Source organism: Oxyura jamaicensis, chromosome 1 (assembly GCF_011077185.1).
Source record: "Oxyura jamaicensis isolate SHBP4307 breed ruddy duck chromosome 1, BPBGC_Ojam_1.0, whole genome shotgun sequence".
NCBI lineage: Eukaryota > Metazoa > Chordata > Aves > Anseriformes > Anatidae > Oxyura > Oxyura jamaicensis.
In genome coordinates this window covers 37,864,617-37,879,599 of record NC_048893.1, presented here as the reverse complement: position 1 = coordinate 37,879,599, position 14,983 = coordinate 37,864,617, and the positions used below count along the sequence as shown (strand labels likewise).

Genomic DNA, 14,983 nt, shown 5'->3' with positions numbered 1-14,983 from the left:
GTAATTAGTGGTCTAGGTTCAGTTGTATGCAGGCATGCTACTGCAGTCCGTTTCAGAGCAAAACGGGACTGACAGCCTTGCTTCACAGGGACGTATCTATTGTCCACACAGTCCCCATGCTGAATGGTACTGGTCTGGAGGAGGAAATGTCAAACAAGCTGAATACATCTATGCCCCGGGCTTGCTGCAGCCATTAGGGCCAGCTCGAAAGCAAAGGTGCCTGCTCTCTTCCCCCGCAGCAAGCATTTCACCTTCTGTGAAGATGAAAGCTCTCGGTTAGTGCAAGGAGCTCAGAATATGCACGAGCTCTTATTTTTTCACTAATGGTGGTGTTACCTGAGAACTATTATTTTAGCAGAGCCTTGCATGCATTTGGAGATCCACAGTGCTCAACTTTGAATCTTGCAAAATATTCTGGGGCTACTCTGATTTTAGCTGACTGGCTCTGTGACTGCATTAAAACCTAAGTGAGGCAGATTTTCAACTGGAGTCACATAAAAAAAGATCTATTAAATCTACATTAAGTTCTCATTAAGTGACCTCGGTCTGAAGCTTTGCTACTGCATTTGCAGGATGGAGCCACTGCTCTGAAACCTTCTGTTCTGGCTGGGAACCATATGTGCTTTGAGGGGGGGCATATCAGCGTGAGCTAATCATGACATGAAAGCTGCTTGTTGCTTGGGATCTTCAGTTATCTCTCGGTGTGTTGAAGGACAGGGTTTTTAGTTTGGTTTTAATGTCATCCCTTCAGAAAAAGCCTTTTGGGAAGCACATGTTTTAAAAGCAATAGTGCAGAGAGACTTGGGCAGCTCAGTAGAGTAATCCCACAATAAAAAATTTTGAAGTTGTTTTCCTCTGAAGGGCATCTGTCCCACAGCAGGGTGCCTGCCATCATCCAAGCACAGCCCTGCTCCTTCCAGGTCTCTTGGATGCTTGGTTTCTCCCTCGTGAATTTCATGTTAAGTAGATTGCAATCTTAATGTCATTGCCAAGGGAGTCTGTTTTGTTTTGAATGCACGTATGTCATTCCCTCTTTGTTTTGAACTAGCACTTGCTGCTTGTTGCTGCTTTTTGGTTTTTATTATATAGGGCAAGTGGCAACATTTGTTGTTTTGCCCTGGCTGACCCTTTTTGTTCCAGCCTGTAGCAATGTTGTTGGTTGCTCAACTTGAAAGGGCAATTGCTGGTGTTAATGCTTCCTGTAATCCAGTTACATGACTAGAGCACGCTGTGATTTAGAATGAAAGCCTGAAAGGGGGGTTATTTTTTAAAATAACGCTGGTGCAGCTCTGCAGAGGGGAGGAAACTGAATTCAATCTAATTTCAATGACTTGAGGTCCATTTTCTTCATGACGGAGGTGGAAAGGTAGGGCAAACAGATTCCTAATGTAGAACGATTACAAGGTTACATTTTGTGCTAAGGACTCTGCCATCTGACAAGCAAAACATTGCCAATGCACAGAAGAGCGCTGTGAAGCCAAGAATTCTGCAGGTATCGTGTCAAAAAATGGTGTTTTGTGGCTCTACCAATAAAGAACTCATGTTAAGAAGTAATATTACTGAACCTGGGGAAATTGTACTGCTTGTTTGCCAAAGGGAGGGAGAGGAGGGTTTTATTTTCTGGGAGTATGTTTTCTGTACCTGAAGGCTTTCTGTCACATTAGCTCCCTTCAGTGCTCAAATCTAGTTGAGGGAAGTAAGGACAATCCAGAGATCTTAGAAGCATTTTGACTGTTTTATCAATGTTATGTGCTTAGCCATGCATTTTGTTTAGCTGTCATTCAAAAGGACGTGAGACCACTCATCTAAAAACTGCTTGGTTAATATACAGAATTATCTGGTTTTTTTTTGGTAATATTTAAGATTTTCTATTTGTTTGGGTTTGTTTGGGAACCCAGAAACCATGCATGCATCAAACATATTAGAGAGTTAGCAGGGAAATGAACAAGTTCTCCAAACAGATCTCTGTTTATTTTAGGTCTTCTCAATAATGAATATGAGCACCAGCAAGGTCAGGGCAGTACACAGAGATTATAAATACCATGTGGATAAATGGTTATTATTAAAAATGTTGCTGCCTAACATACTTAAAAAAAATAAAAAATAAAAAACATACGTACATATATATATATATGTAGTTGGGGCTGAACTTGAGAGAAATGCAGGAGGACTCCTGGTAAAGGTTACAGCTCAGGCTGGGCCTGAAGTATCACTTCATGGAAGTGCTAAAGAATCAGCATTTGCAACCTGATATAGTTTGGTCTGTCCAAAGTCTCTCTCAGACACACAAGTGTGTTGTGCTAACATTGGGCCGAGCTTCTCAGATGCTTTTTTCACTCGTATACTACAAAGTGTTTCAGAAATGTAAAGCTATTTGTAAAGCTCACTAAATGTAAAGCTAATGTAAAGCTCACTATATCATTTTTCCCTTTCACCTCCCACTACTACTACGCACCTTCTTATATAAATATGAAAATCTGTCTCTCTATTTTTGTTGCTTATGGAGTTGGCAGCGCCCTACCGTAACCTAAAATTCAGTGCATCTCCTCAGTTACATTTGGTTTGCATGGGTGTTACTGCATTGAGCTGATTTAACTGGAGTTTCTCTCAGCTAATATCAGTGGGATGTAAGATGCACAGACAGCCACACGGAGCTTCTCTTTACATTGCCATGGCTTTTTGTGTAAGGCCGAATTCCTCAGAGCTGCAGCTCTGCCATACCATTACAACTGTTTTGTCATCAACGTTTGACCCTTCTACCTTCAAGCAAGCTGAAAACAATGTTTTAGCTTTGTTTTAAAACACTAATAGCTGTTCCACTTTTCCCCAGCTCTCCACTGACTGAATGTTTCTCCATAGTCTCACCGCTCTTTTCCCTGATATTGAATACCTTATTTTGATATAAGACCCAGTCTCTACTTTTTTTTCGGTTCTCTCTGTTAGGAACTCTTCTGGCTTTCAAATTCTGTGGCAGCCTCTGTTGGCACAGCGTCTGTCCAGCTAATACAGAGCTGGACAATCCGCTTCTCTGAGCTCAGTTGTTCCTGGAGCGGGTTCAGTAAGGCCATGGTAAACAGTCTGTAAAGTTACATTTAAATGTGTCTGACTGATGAAAACACATGGACGTCTGTGAGAAACTTTGACGGCTGAGTGATCCATTAGACCAGAAATTTAGGACTGTTTTTAGGAGACCACAAACCAAAAGTAATTCTTAATTTGGGGGGCTTGGGACACAGGAGAGGAGAAGAATGGATGATGGCTGTGGGATGCTGTCACTATGGAGCAGAGTTTCTGAAAGCCAGTGATGCTCGTGAACTGTCTCTTACCTTCTGGTGCATGGAAAGATCACAAACAGCTTGGTGCTGTGACTCAGGGGGCTCTCTGTCCTTATAGTAAGCTACAAGATGGAGCAAGAATAGGGCATAAACGTGTTATCGCTCAGGAGAGCAAGTAGTCCATAAACTGGCAGGTCAACCAGTGCTGGGGCGAACAGCCAGGCTGACTGTCTATGAGATGCAACAAAAAGTCAGATGTCACTTTTTGCCACTGAGCATCTGAGGCCTGTTATTGCCAGCCTAGCAGAGGGATTGGCATTGGGCCAGGCAGAGGAGACTTAATAGAAGATTGTGGCTCTGTGTAACTTCTCAAAGGAGCCTTCTGAGGAGTAGGATCTCCACATCCAACAGGGAATCAAGTGGTCCCTCTCTGTTTCCAGGTCATGTGTTTGTCTGATGCTTGAATCAACAGAGGACAAGTGCTGTGCTGATCGATGGTGAAGTTTTAAGATCTTAATATAATTACAGTGCTGAATTGCTAACAAGTTCTAAATGTTAGTCACACATTACAACAGTGGGCACTATCAGTCAGTACCCTTGTTGTGTCCCTTCACATTTTACATCATGACCAGATCTTTACAGCATTCTGCTTCTAAACACAAGTCCAAATTCTAATTAAAGACTGATGCTCATCATTATCTTCGTCCTTTCTTAAGTAATTATACTGCGTGCAACATATCTGCAGCAAGCCTTGCAAACAGACCTAGTCGCCTGCAGCTCTGTCATTCTGGATTTCGTTTGCACAAAGAAATCTAGAGAGTCTGCATTAGTTGGCCTCATTTGCTTTCTGCTTCCTTCTGTGCACTTCAGCAGGGATAATTGCATGCTGAACCATTATCATGGTATTGTGTTTGCTGTCAGTCTTTGTGGAAAACAGGAAAGATTGCATTAGGTTGTAACATGCACGCAGACCTCCTTAAGGCACTTTTTTTTGTCGTCTGACTAGCAAAAAGTTAATCGTATGTTAGGGGAATATTTAGTAACAGTGCTTTAATTGATTAGCTTACTGCTGGCAACTTTGGAGTTATTTTCTATATCATGCAGTGGGATGCTAAACTTGAACAAAAGCTAGTAATATCTTTCATAAATTGCACAGTTCCTCTCTGAGTACAGTTTTCCACCATTTTTCAGTGAAGAGAAGATGTTTCTTGAAGTCATTTAGTGTTCCTGAGCTGCACAGTTTAAATGAAAACTGGATTTCAGAAGCAGGCATGTCATTGCTTTCAAACTAAAGGTTAAATTTTCAGTGGCAGCTAATGTTGTAAAGTTCATCTGTAAGAAAAAGATAACGTGAGTATCAACTGTTCCATGCTTCTTTCAGCTGCATGTTCCTTTAATTGGCCAGTCCCAGCTATAAAGTAGAGACTTGTGTGTAGGAGAAAGGAATGTTTTTCCTGTTTTCCATTTTTTTTTCTCCAGGAAAAGCTTTTGTAATTGATAAAACACTTTTTGGCAAAACAGAGATTCTCCATGACATTGGATTGCATTCAGCAACAGTTGCCGCCAAATCGAAGATCTTCGTTTTTACTTAAGCATTTTCAAGATGTCTCAAAAATGCAGGGGAACTTAGATGTGACAGAAAGGCTGTATACCCAAGAGTGAGAGACCTGGCTCAAAGCCTTGCCCTAAAGGAGGCAGAATAGAAAACTAAACTTGAGTCTTTCTCATTTCACGTGATTTAGTCACTGAGCAAAGGGGTACTGATAGCCCATGTCTCATACTCACATTTGTTTGACCCAACAGACATTGTTCAGTCAACTGAAAATTCAAAGTAGTGTTAATCTGAGGCTGGTCCAGTACAAATTTCTTGTATGTGTTTTGATTTGGTCCTTGAAATGGAGGGAAAAAAATAAAAACAAACAGCCCCCTGCTGCCTCCTTATTACATGGCCCCATTTATTTGGCCATGCTGTGCTGATTTCCAGGAGAAAGACACAAAATGTTAGAGTGAAGTGGATTTTCCATCCCTGCCCTTTGCTTGTCTCCTTTATGACAATTCACAAGCTACACTTTGGGTGTTGCAGCCTTTCAGCTTCTCAGCTGCTCTTGCTCCCATTCCTGGTTGGAGCTGCACTGACTCCATTCCCCCTTAACAGTACAGACAGGGTTGCATGTCAGCAGTTCGATCTATGTTCTGTTTTCCTTTCATAATGAGCTGAATCCTGTTACTGTCTAAATGTGGCTGAGGAGAGGGAAGAGTTCACTGGCAGACACAGTTCAAGGTACCATCAGTGCAATCGTGGGTCCTTGACATCCAAAGTCATAAACAGACAAAATGACCTGCCATGAGACCCACCCATAAATAAATATTTTGACAACTCCCCACAGTGAATGTATGCATTGCATTGATAGTGTTCAGGAATAAAGACTGAAGTAGCATACTTTTTTTTCATTTTTTTTTTTTTTTTTAATTTTATTTCTGCTAGAGCCCTCAGAGAACTATATTTGTGGAAAGCCGAGTCCTCTACAATAACTTTTAAAAGACAGATAAAGGGCACTCAGATAAAAAGACAGCAAGACAGCATGTGTTTCATTATCAGTCAATGTTCTGTTGGATCTGGCAGTTCAGCCTGTGGAATAATCTTTCCAGTTCTTCACTTCTGACATCATCGTTAGGGAAAGTGACAGCTTCTCAAAAGCTCCTCAATAGATGGTTCATAGTGTGTTTTTTTGTGTGCAACCCCTTAAATGTTAAGCCTTTTTAAAACAGCTTTTGAAAAAGAAAAATAATGTATTTTTATATAACTACAACAATGTATGATATTTTTAAACCATGATGACGTATTGAATCAGAGAAACAGTGTTAGGAAGCAGAAAGTGATCTCTGGAACACACTCTTTACAAAGCCCCATAGATCAAGTATTACTGCACTTCAGCATCTCTTTGACCAAAATAAATACTGAATTCATAAATGAAGTGCACAGGCTGGGAGGGTATAGGAATCTGAAAATGATCAGCAAGCTGTCAACTGAACAGTGGTTTTTCAGTCCCCTTGGTATTGAAATAGTTCATGGAAAGGGGAAGAACCCAGGGAGGTAAGCAGAGAGGTACAGAGTCTTTGTTGTTGTTGCTAAAAACATTCAAGTAATGTTCCTTTGAAGGTCAGTCATGACTGACAATCTGGGATGGAGCTAATTCTTATTTGGCTCTGCACCACAGTAAGCTGGTGGAAAATACTTCAAGTGGATGTAGTGCGAATGAGTCCAGAGGAGGGCCACAAAGATGATCAAAGGGCTGAAGCACCTCTTCTATAAAGACAGGCTGAGGGAGCTGGGGTCATTCAGCCTGGAGGAGAGGAGAAGGCTCTGGGGAGACCTTACAGCAGCTTTCCTGTACCCAAATAGGGCCTGCAGGAGAGCTGGGTGGGGACTCTTGTCAGGGAGTGTGGTGACAGGACAAGGGGGAATGGCTTTAAAGTAAAAAAGGGTTGATTTAGATTAGACATTAGGGAGAAATTATTCACTCAGAGGGTGGTGAGGCCCTGGCACAGGCTGCCCAGAGCAGCTGTGGATGCCCCATCCCTGGAGGTGCTCAAGGCCAGGCTGGATGGGGCTTTGGGCAACCTGGTCTGGTGGGAGGTGTCCCTGCCCATGACAGGGTGTTGGAGCTGGGCGGTCTTTAAGGTCCCTTCCAACCCAAACCATTCTGTGAGTGTGATTGTCTGAACACATGCTAGAAGCATTGTGAAAAGCTTTGTGGGTATACATCAAGGCTGCTAACATAATAGTGATGAATAATGTAGGAAAGTGTTTGACAGCTTATGTTATATCTGTGTTTATTTAAACATGAATTAAAAGAGATTTACAATTCAGACTTTATTAGCTGTTGGAGAATAAAAGTGGAATGTCTGCTTTATACAGATTTGGCTGGGGATACTCATTCTCTTTGGGAATCGTCATTGTGTAATAAACTGTAACATAGAAATCAATGACAATATAGTCAGGATTTTTACGTTTACAGTATGCTAACGTCAATTTGGCTTGATTTACACAATGTCATTGATTGAGTTTATTTTGGCTTTTTGTGCCGCTTTTCCTGTTGGTGACCTTAGAATAAGAGGTTATATTTTTGCTGGTACTAATTATACTAGAAACGTTGGTGTTTTTTGAAAACACACTGAAAGAAATAAGGATCACTTTGGTTATAATCCTGTGGTGGTCTGGCAACATTTATCTCTTTCTGCACTGTTTAGCCAAATTGTTGCTGATACGCTTTCTTCAAGCAACACATAATATATTGTCTAATTAAGAACAGAGCTCTTGAGGCTAATACTTACAAATAAATATGATATTTTAATTTCATAGTTTCAGTTCAGATACTGTACCATGCAGTTTTATAGAAGTACCTTACTCTGAGCTGACAGGTCATTAAAACAAACATTTTGGGCTAGGAAGATAAATGCTGCTCATTTCTTTTAAAGTCTTTGCATTTGTTGGGAAAAGTAAAGCTAAAACACTATAGAAATGATATTCCTTGCCTAAATGTGATGATGATGAAGAAGAAAACAGAAATCCTCAAATCCCTCTCATAGGCTTTCTCTGGAAAGGTGTAGCACAATGCTCTGCCTAGTTAGCCACAATGGAAGTATATACAGGCAATAGAAATTGACCTGAAAATTAAAAATACGCACTCCCTTTCTTCCACTTTTTTGTGTTTCTGCTATAACTACACTGGTTAAAGGCCTCTCCCCTTTGTCCATTGCCTACTAAGACAGAAACTGAAGGATTTCTAGGTTGACCACACACACTGTGAAATAGCAAGAAAGATATTGAATGCTGATCAGGAAAAAAAAAGTCAACAACTGACCGCTCCAGAAATAGGTAATAGGACAATAATTAAGTAGATACTTTGAAATCCATACACTAAATCAAAAATTCAATTGTAGCTTTAATTTTTAAATGTGCTTCCTAAGAAACTCCCTGAAAATGGATATAACCTTTAATGAAATAACTGTGATGTGAAGCTTTCAGTAATGAATGAATTAGAAAACCATATGGATACATTAAGAGGAATAATAAATGTACCATACACAGAAGTAGGACATTCATAAATCATTTATGATGTCCTTTCTAATCAGTTCTTGGCTCTTTGAGTCTTAATTGAAAGCCAGGGTAGCTGGATATTAGAAAAACTAAATTTGTTAGTCAGATAACAGACAACTTTCATTAAAGCATTAATTAATTTTAGAAGGCCGAGGGCCTGATACGTTACAAATACTTGCAGAACAGTGCTACTTTATTATTTTTTAAATTATTTTCATTACTGTCTTCTTTTGTTCAATGAAAATTATTCATGTTCTACTTTAACTTGCTCAGCAAGTATGTTGGGATACTACTGTGCTTATGGAATAGTGTTGTTTTGGGCAAAGAATTCCAGATACTTCAAACTGCTGCATGGTACAGTAACAGAAGTAAGGTGGCTATTGCTACAGTAACTGTGATTGAGTTTCTTCCCTCTTTTTCAGGCAGAGGTTTGGAGGACCTGTGGTAGGCAGTTCACTCTGCACAGTCCTTCATGCTATTAGAGACAAGGGAACACTGCAGAAAATATCTTTTTCCTTTTCACTTTTCTTGTTTGTTTTTTTTTGTTTGTTTGTTTTTTAAGCACACTAATTTAAACTCTCTTTTTATCACCTTTAGTAGTTTCCTTCCTGGAGTCTAATTTCATTACGAAGGTGGCCAAAATAAACATTTTGCAGCACCCCGTTATAAAATGAGGGCACAAAATACTTGCTGAAATTAATGTGAGGCTTAAGCTACAAAGCATACCTTTGTGGTGCTATAAGCCAAAAAAAAAAAAAAAAAGTAGATAGGTAGCTTATCTTCAGTGGCCATACTTATTCCTGTGTAGGTGTTAAAGTGGGATTTTTTTTTTTGTGATGTCGTGAAGCCCTGATCATGTAAAGTAATAATAAAACAACATAGCATAGTAAGATGTAGATGGAACTGGACACAGTTAGCTCTGGATGTAACTGGACGCAGTTAGCTCATATCTATGAGGTCTTGCCAGCTAAGGCCTAGCATCAATGTACAGAGCTGGCCACCTCTAACCAAAAAGTCCCTTGGAGTCTCAATGCCTGTCAATGTGTTGCAGAACATGAGGAGCATCAACGTTAGCACTGAGTTAAGGGGTCCTCCTGCATAAGGACAGCTTTGGTGTCTCCACATTTATGTGCAGTTGGACTGAGCACTGACTGTCTGGTCTCTCTAGACCAGACTCAGATGTTCTGAACTGTCCTACCCACAGATAAACCCTTTCTCTCATTCTTATGCAATTTACCTTTCTCCTCCTGAAATGCTACTGGTTTGTTTGGCTGGCCGGCCAGATGTGTTCAATGATTGGAAATGCTCTCACCTGGCCCACTTCAAATTCACTTTGGCTTTCTCTTGTTACCTTTCAGAGGACTGAAAAACGAGCTTGTCTCACAGCCATAGGCTTTTCTAGGGGCTAGCCAAAATTTCCTTGTATGCCCTGTTTGACTCATCAGCTGCCAGTTGACCAGTCCTCATCTGTTATGAGTGTAACCCTATAAATTCTTTTCATTAAAGGTAAGAGACTTTAAATGAAGAATCTGGTGCTTTTGGCATTCTGTATATTAAGCTCTTTTGATCAATCAGTGAAGAAATGAAATACTTCAGAAATACATATCTGCTGCCTGAAAGGACTATTCAGTCACTGTGTCCTCATTGATATCTTGTGTGTTGCCAGTCCCAGTGATCCCTGCCTCTGCCAAAGAGGGCCGTATAAGTTTGGCAAAAGCTGCTAGCTTTCTTTTGTTGTCTTAATGTTGTCATAACTCCCTCCATCCATTCTTCTATTGCTATTGATCTTTGCTCTCTTGGCAATGTTACTACTGTTATAGTTTCTTCAGTTGTAGTAGAAAGACACTGACTATAATCTTTGGCTCCAATGCATAGTAATTTGTTTTCTTGGCTCTTCTACTTTAGCACATAAGCTACATCTTTGCTTTCTTAAATTTTATTCTGCCTGGAGGCTGGCTTATTCTGGCTTTGTCTTTGGCTTTCTTTTTCTTTCTCTTGTCTCTAATTGTTGAATTCTTTCAAAACTGCTTTGAGTCTGATGACAAAAATACCTTCACTTTGATATCACATCAGCTGCCCACCAGATCCCTAACAGCTTATTAGTTGTGGTGTGGATCACCCATTCCTTGCAGCAATTGAGCTGTACAAAAGGCTGATCAAGACCTACTGAAGTGAAGTCTTTGGAGTCAAAAATGCAAGATAGAAATAGTCTGAAAACCAAGTTCGTTTTCAGAGATTTCAGAGGTTTAAAAAAAAAATTATCTGGTACAAAATGGAACTATTTATATACTTTAACTGGGATGTGAGAAGGAAATGAGTCTTGCATCATGAAGTGGCCAAGAACCCAGAGCTCGAGGCATAGAGCTACAATAGAGTTTCAGGTTCAGCTTCTGCCACATCCTGGTTGGAGCCAAGATTCACAAGGAGGAAAGTAATTAAACCACTCACATCAGGTCATTTGGTGGCTTTGTTTCAGTTTTTGAGTAGACCTGGGACAAGACCTGGAAGGGGTGTTTTCATTGCACTTGAGATTGGTCTTGCCTTTGATATGGGAATTCTAGAAGGACAAGCCTCTTCAAGACACTGAAATGCTTTGCTCTCCTTTCCAGATCAATTTTTATTTAATTATTTGCACTCAGTAGAACTTGTGGTATTGGTGGAAAAAAGATTCATCTGGAAGTCTAGCTGTTCAATTAATCATGTGGCATATGGAGAATAAAGCATGAATTTCTTATTCTGAGGCATATACAGATCAAGGACTTGAGCAGAAATCTCCCATAGCCAATACAATGCTCTAACAACAGATCTGTTGCTTTTTCAGAAGTAAGTAGTTCTCCTTCTTTATCAGGTTGGCCCTTAGTGAGATTATCATCAGTGTATTATTTCTCAGCAGTGTAAATTTCACACTTTTGAGAAGTTCTGGGGACAGGAGCCAGAGAAAGAAGCTGTACTTGCCTGGTCTTTTGCTAAAAACCTGGATGAAATAAGAAGGCAATGTGTTGGCTCAACACAGATTATCCTGATAAGTGTATACGGTGTTCCTCACACAATCTAGATAGCAGGGAAATTCTCCATCCTTCCTAAAGGGGGGGGGGGGGGGGGGGGTGTTGAAGAAAACACAGTAGAGTGAAAATACAAGCCATTACATCTGTACAGAGAGGTAAGACCATATGCAGTCTGTGTGCTTTATCTGGTAAAGTAGGAGGCAGAAGCTGGTTTTCAGAGACAACACCAGATGGGTTACGCAAACAGAAAAGAATGAATAAAACTGTGGTGTGGTCAGTCTAGCATAGTCTGATGTTCTCTGTTTGGCAATATCACTTATTATCCAGGGAAGTTTTTTTTTAAATTCTCCATGAATAATTGGGAGTCTTTTAGTTAAAATCAGAATGTCAACTAGATAATAGCTTAAGCCAAACTTGCACTAAATTGCTTCTGCATTGTTCATTCTTCCCTGAATTATATTTTCTACAGGGACTAATGCTAATATACTACTGATGTGAATTGATGTGAAACTTATGAGAATAAGTGTCCTAAGAGCTTGATATGTTCTATGTTGCCCAGTGTAAAACTTGTATTTTTCTCCATTTAATCAGGCATGTAACATATTCAGAATCATTGATTCAAAAGAACACTGCTGAAGCTTTTAAACATCCTTCCTTTTTTGTCATTTTCTGTAATGGCTAGCCATTCAGTGCTTACCATGTAGTGCTCTCTTCCCTGTTTTTATCCTTCTCCTTCATTCCTGTAATGAATGTACTGAAGTTCTTACCCCAAAATACCTAGTCTATGCTGCTTAATACATTTGTGTTGCTGTGCATTCAAACAGTCCCTAATGGTTTTGTTCTTTCATCTAGCCCCTGACTCTGCTTCATGTGAATCATATAAACCCTTTAATCTTTTCCTTATCGACCTCTTTTCTTTTTTTTTTTTTTTTTTTTTTAACATGTGTTTGGGTTTCAGGCTATGCCAAGGCAAGCATCTAATCTTACCCCAAATCTTAGTAATAAATTCAAACTCAGAAAAGTACTTTAAATAGCACATTCATCTTGATCATACCCACATATAGCTGCTGGAAGTGAAACTCTTTTTTTCTCTGTGGAGTGCCACTTTGTTCTTCTGCACACTTATAGCCTTGCATGCACCTTTTCTTCTTCCACATTCTCATTCTTCTGACACTCTGCTGTTCTACCCTCCTGTTTGCATCTCTTCACTGTTACTTTTTGTCCCAGACTACTGCCAGGGTCTGCCTTGCCTTCATTGCCTTTCATCTTCTTTTTCTTTCCATTCCTGTTTGTCTTCTGCTCCTTCTTTTAGTTTTGTAGCCTCAAGCCATATTACTGATCCCTTTTTCCTCTCCGTTCTTACCTGTTTTTTAGCCCACATTTCTCTTTGCTTCCCTTCGTAGTCTTCCGTTCTGCTGTGAACACTCCCTTACTTGTCCTGGGCCCCGTTCTGTTACCAGATCTTTGACAACATTGTGGAAATGTAGACGTTCTCCTGAACATCTCCTGAACATGCGCGTTACATGCATCTTCTCACCATATATTTGTGGTATTATGGAAGGTGCTCTCAACTCAGTTTTTAGTCAGATGTTTTGGTCTGTTTTGTTTTAGTAGTTTTTTTTGTTTTTTTTTTTTCCATTCTATGTCATTCATAGTATTTAACTACTGTTGCACATTGTGAGGATTTCCAAACATTTGCTTGTGTTAGGTAGGAAAAAAACAACTAGAGAAGATCCTTCCTCTTGGTACAGGGTTGCCTTGCTTTAGCAATGCTCCATGGACTTCTGGATTCCACGTGCTGTAAGGGTTATTGTGAAGTAGGTACACTCATGTACTTACAGACCCAGAATTAAATACAAGATATAATTGATTTCTGAAAATCTCATTTAAACTTGGGACCAAAATATACTTCAAAGTCCCAGATAAAATTTTGCTATTTTTTTCTGAAACGTTGTGAAAGAAAATATATTTTCACTTTTTAAAAGTTCACTTTTACCACAAGTTCTGACTAAAAGAAACTAATGTCTGCTGAAAGACAATGAAAAGTTATTACAGTTGATGTAGATATTCATTTAAAACTAATTTATTTGAAGATTTACATATCAAAGGTCATGAAATAATATAAAAATATGCAGTATTTCTTAGGTGCGAGCCATTGAGCAGATTAAATTTGTACTTTATGGAGTTTTGGAGGAAAATATATGGAAAATACCTAGAAAAAATATCAAATAATTATACTGTCCACCAGATGTCCCTGTACTCATAGGTGGTAATGAACAATATTCATTCAACTGTCTAATTGCTTTTATTAAAGGCAATTTACACACAGTGTATGTATTTCCCAAGTCTCTGTTAACCACTGCATAATAAGATCATGAATAAATGGCAATTACATTAACAGTATTTGAGAGCTGTAGTTATGAAAATAAATTATAGGAGTTCACTGGTAAGTTTCTAGTTGTCATCTCAGTTTCCTTCTCTTGGCAAATGGTTTATCATGCATTGCATGGTAGAAGTGGTGAACATTAATCTCTTATATTTGCAATTTGTATAAATTTGTGTAAATATAATCTCAAAAATATGAGTCAATATATTTCATTTACGTGTCTATAAAAGACTCCAGGTTACTGGAACTGGCAAAAGTAGTGACTTAAAGGAGTGAGGCTTTTGTGGATATTTCAGCTTTGGTGGATGTTGGAGCAGATGCTGTCATGGTGTCTGCATTCATGCCAAGTATATCATTTCTCTCAGCTGCCCTCTTAGCTTGCCATGCAGCATGCTCCAGCAAACTGCTTGGCTATCAGCCCTACATGCATGTCTAGGGACTACAGCAGGACCGCAGAGTATCTCTCTGAGGGTGGGCACTCCAGCTACTACCCTCAGCTTTGCAGATCACCATATACCTGACCATACCCTCAGCGGGAGATGGGCAGGTCTGCCAACATCTGCCCTTAAGCATCATGGCCAGCTCCAGGACATCACACAGTTCTTTAGTGATGTCACCATACAGGGAGGACACCCCATCTTTCTTTTCCCTGGGATGACTACTCTGCCAGCTGCAGCAACCCAGACTGCCTCCAGTCTTAACTTCTTCCATGGGTTCATCCACAATGGTGAGCACCATGTCCACTAACACTTCTCCTCTGGTTGGTTTGTCTAATACCCGGACCAGGATCTTACCCTTGACATGCTCCAAGTGACTTCTGGGTTGCTTACAGCCCCCTCTGCTGCTATCTCAGCACACAGCCAGGTGGTTGAAGTCCCCCATCAGGATGAGAGCCTGTGAGTGTGATGCTTCTTGTACTTGAAGCAAGGAGACCTTGGACCTCGGCTGCCAGCTCCCCTTGATCAGGCAGCCTGTAGTAGCCCCCAGCCCCAAGGTGTCCTTTACTGGTCTGGTCCTTAATTTTTACCCACAAGCTCTCCACATGTCTGTGGCTGTTTCTCAGTGGCAGCTCTTTGCAAACTGTCCATTCCTTAACATAGATGGCAACACCTCCACTCCTCCCTTCCTGCCTCTCTCTTCTGAGAAGCTTGTAGCCCTCAGTTGTGGTGTTCCAGTTGTGTGATTCTTCCCACCACGTTTCTGTATAGCAGTAAGG

The 14,983-nt window shown here is 40.1% G+C and overlaps 1 protein-coding gene across 3 annotated transcripts in view; it reads left to right on the top strand.

Annotated features, from left to right (window-relative positions):
* The window catches only part of PTPRR (protein tyrosine phosphatase receptor type R), a 140,444-nt gene that overhangs the window by 12,044 nt on the left and 113,417 nt on the right, over positions 1-14,983 (top strand). Inside the window, exon 1 of one of the 3 annotated variants that reach the window (XM_035335512.1) lies at positions 9,760-9,882. The exons of the other annotated variants lie outside the window; for them this stretch is intronic. The gene's annotated coding sequence lies outside the window, so the exon portion shown is untranslated. Of the gene's footprint in view, positions 1-9,759; positions 9,883-14,983 lie in introns of those variants that run through there. 3 annotated transcript variants of the gene reach the window in all.